At 44.7% G+C, this 3,714-nt stretch overlaps 1 protein-coding gene across 2 annotated transcripts in view; it reads left to right on the plus strand.

Annotated features, from left to right (window-relative positions):
- The first annotated feature begins 687 nt into the window (after nt 1-687).
- Nucleotides 688-3,714, plus strand: part of LOC132470733 (chemokine-like protein TAFA-1) — a 112,269-nt gene continuing 109,242 nt past the window's right edge. Inside the window, exon 1 of one of the 2 annotated variants that reach the window (XM_060069565.1) lies at nt 688-1,486. The gene's annotated coding sequence lies outside the window, so the exon portion shown is untranslated. The remainder of the gene's footprint in view (nt 1,487-3,714) is intronic. The other variant, XR_009528698.1, reaches the window with a different exon arrangement.

Here is a 3,714-nt window from a genome sequence, read left to right on the forward strand (position 1 = left end):
AGAGCGCCCACCACCCCTCACACACACACACACACACATGGGGGTGCACGAGCACACACATGCGCACAAGCAAACACAGTTTTTAAGCCGTTTGAACACTTTGTGACACGGGCACACAAACGCACACACACGCACTCACACGCGCACCAACTTACAGGGTTGCCAACATTGAAGTCGTCACACTGAGTCGACAGAACACACACACACACTCACACACACACACACACACACACACACACACACACACACACACACACACACACACACACACACACACACACACACACACACACACACACACACACACACACACACACACATCTAGACTACAGGCTATACAATTCTGAGCACCATGCCCCCTGATGCTGGGGCTTGAAGAGGGCGGTAATAAAGCATGCTTCATCTGATGATGAAGTCTTGATGCAGAAGTAGGCTTGCTTTAAGACATGTGATTTAATTCATTGCCTCTCTCCCTCTCTCTCTCTCTCTCTCTTTCTCTCTCTCTCTCATTTTCTGTCCCTCTCTTTCTCTCTGTCTGTCTCTCTCTATCTCTCTCAGTCTCTCCTTCTCTCGCTCTACCATCTTGCCCAGCTAAGATGGATCGTAGCACACATACAAATGCCTGCACTCTCACGCAATTCCCTCCCTCATCTCTCTCCCTCTCCCTCTCTCTCTCTCTCTCTCTCTCTCTCTCTCTCTTTCTCCTTCCCTCTCTCTCCCACGCTGACTCTGACTCTCAGTGCGCTGTAGAGAGAGGAGCGAGGTGCACACGTTGAGCGCGGCAACTCTACAGGGGGGTGGGAGTGAGCGAGCAGCAGACACAGCAGCCGCTACGAGCCAGCCTTTCCACGGCACGCGCGCAGCCAGGAGAAGGAGAGCCGAAGACGAAAGAAGAAGAGAAGAGGAGGAGCACTAAAAGGGGCAAATTAACTCCCCACCGCCGCGCCGGGGCTCCGTACCGCCACAGAGAGAGACACACAGCGAGGGACAAGACAGTGACAGAGAGAGATACAGAGTGGGAGAGAGAGAGAGAGGTATACAGAGAGAGAGAGAGAGGAGAAGAGGAGGAGGCAGAGGCAGAAGCTTCCGTCTGTGGTTGAAGCAGCAGTGAGCGGATCAGTGTCTTTACAACCCACAGAACCTGGATAGTTTTGCGCTTCTGACTCGTGCGTATTTGTGCTCTTTCTGGCTGTCCCGTTCCCTCTGTGTGTGTGTGCGCGCGCAGGAGTTTTTAAGGATTTTCAAGTGGCAGCTACACCAAAAAGGACAAGAGGACAGAGACAGTATTTCATCCTCTGCTGTGGCATTTGCTTTTTTGGGTTTATTTTTTGTCTTTAGTGAGTGGTAATTGTCCTGGTCGAGGGATCTGCCATCTGGGAATCGCTTGTTGTTCTCTCACTATGGATGGATTTAAGAGAGTGAAGTGAGAGAGCTGGACAGGCAGCAACACTGACTGAGCGTCTTCTGTTCTGGACTCGCTGCTCAGGTAAGGGCGTGGGGGAATGCTTGCCTTGCTTTTGGCTTTGGGCTTTATGAGTTCCGATCAACATTGTTGTGCTGGAACAGGCACCATGTGGTGTGCAGTAGGGGTTGCCTGTAGCAATGGTGGGGCATTCCTAGTCTGTGTGTGGAAAACCGACAAAATGTTTTCAGCACATGTGCCCCCAACACATATTTAGTGGAGGGAAGGATTCAAATATATATGCCAACCCTATGATCTCAAGGAGTGTTGCGTATTAAAATTAAATTACGTTTACTTGCCAAAATACATAATTTAAATGCAGCTGCATGTTTGAGAGGCTTCTCTGTGTTGCATCCTCAGATGTAAGCTGCTTTTAAATACAAGTCAAATATGCGACGAAGGAAGCATGTAGAGTGATGTTGTCTTTCCTAAACAACCAGGAGGTTATGTAGTGAAAGGAAAGAACGAAAGAGTGGGGAAAACACTAACCTTTTTTTTATTTATATCTGATTAAAGAAGGCGTATGCATATGCATAGGCCACATTCTAGCATGGTTATTCTTTCAAGCTCCTTGTTGTAGGGAATTCTATAAAAATATTGTTATAATGAAGTGAATTATATGGGAATATTATTATAATGAAGAGGAGAGGAGAAAGTTAGGAGTTGGTACAAACAGGCAGTTTTCACTTAGGGACAACACTGTGTTGGGAGTCTATAATTGTTATCTAATAATAATAATTGTAATATAATTATAATTATTTATATGATTATTATGAGTCTAATTATAATTTTACGTAAGCATGATACACATTATGCTTGTTATTATTTTGTTAAAGTGTTAATATTTATTTTTATTATATTACTGTTATTATATAATAAAATATGTGAGCGTCCTTTGTTTTGCTCTTGAAACAGCAACATACATATTTTGTCAGTTGATCCAAACAGTAACTCAGTGGAGGACTAAAGCAAAAGCTTGAACAGAAATAGAGCTTTTCACATTTTGGTATTTTTTACAAAACAAACCAATGATGATAGAGGAACCTGAGGATTATCATGGGTTTAGCGCAGGGAAGAGGATTTACAATGTGCTGTTAATAATTATATGCTTAATTTGTGCATGCTGGGTATTAAGTGTGCTCAATGTCATCTGAGGGCAAACACCAAAATAGAAAAAAATCGAGGGTTCAACCTATCAAGTCGTGTTAGATATTTTTAAAAGACCTTCAACTATTGCCTAAAAAATGCTTTGGAAGCAAAGACATTCAAAATTATTACCCCAGATCACGATTTAGTGGAAGTGTCATTTCCCTGGAGTTTAAAGGGCTTAAATTGAAGGGAGGGAACGACTTTTCAATTTTATGTTGCCAGATTAGATCCTGATTATGTCAAAATCGTGTCGTACTCCAAAAATTCCAGAACGCTTGGAGAGAAGCAACTCAAGAACTAAAATCAACCCAACATAGAGCATATCTCTGAAATCTGGCGCCGGTTGAGTGAAATCCCTCAACTGATTTCATGGAGCCTGATTAACAGCGTGTGTAGGAGGTTGTGGAAATAGATACCAAAAAAAAACATGGAGGTTGAGCAGATCTGGAGTGAATCCAACATCCCCCCACCCCCACCCCCAGAGCCGTCGGCTAGAGGTCTTCTAAACCTAACTTCACAGGAGCTCCTTTTTAAAACACCAGGTCCGGCGTTACAAGCACCTTGATAGGGTTCGGGAGATTCATTATTCACACCAAAGGAGGGGTCGGGGCGTGTCTCGCTATGCTAGCCCGCAGCAAACCATTAGCCTTTCATCAGATGGATCTCTGAGGTGGCTGTCCATGTCTATAAATACACGTCCATCTCACCTCACATGTCGTCTCCTACTGCAGGAGCCAGCGGCTATCATCCGACGCCATTCGACGCTAAGTACTTTCATACGATTGGTGGTTGTTTCCGCAGTCTGTTAAAGTGGGGTTAAGATTTAGGACATTTCTGGCCTCGTGTTTTGATCACATGTTTGGGGGGGCCCAGAGAGAGAGAGCCTCCCCTCTTCATCTTGTCTGTCATGTCGTATTACTCCAGCGAGTATCCCACCAAGACAGGTCCTTGTTGCTATCTTCCATCTTCTATTACAGTCATATCAAAGAGTCCTTTGTAAACGTTGTATTATCCATCACTGATGAAAACAAAAACTCCACAGTAAAGGCGTGTTATCGTACATGCTGTTGGCCATTTCCTTCCATGATCTTGTGGGGGCAGGA

The sequence above is a fragment of the Gadus macrocephalus genome, chromosome 13, assembly GCF_031168955.1.
Source record: "Gadus macrocephalus chromosome 13, ASM3116895v1".
Lineage (NCBI taxonomy): Eukaryota > Metazoa > Chordata > Actinopteri > Gadiformes > Gadidae > Gadus > Gadus macrocephalus.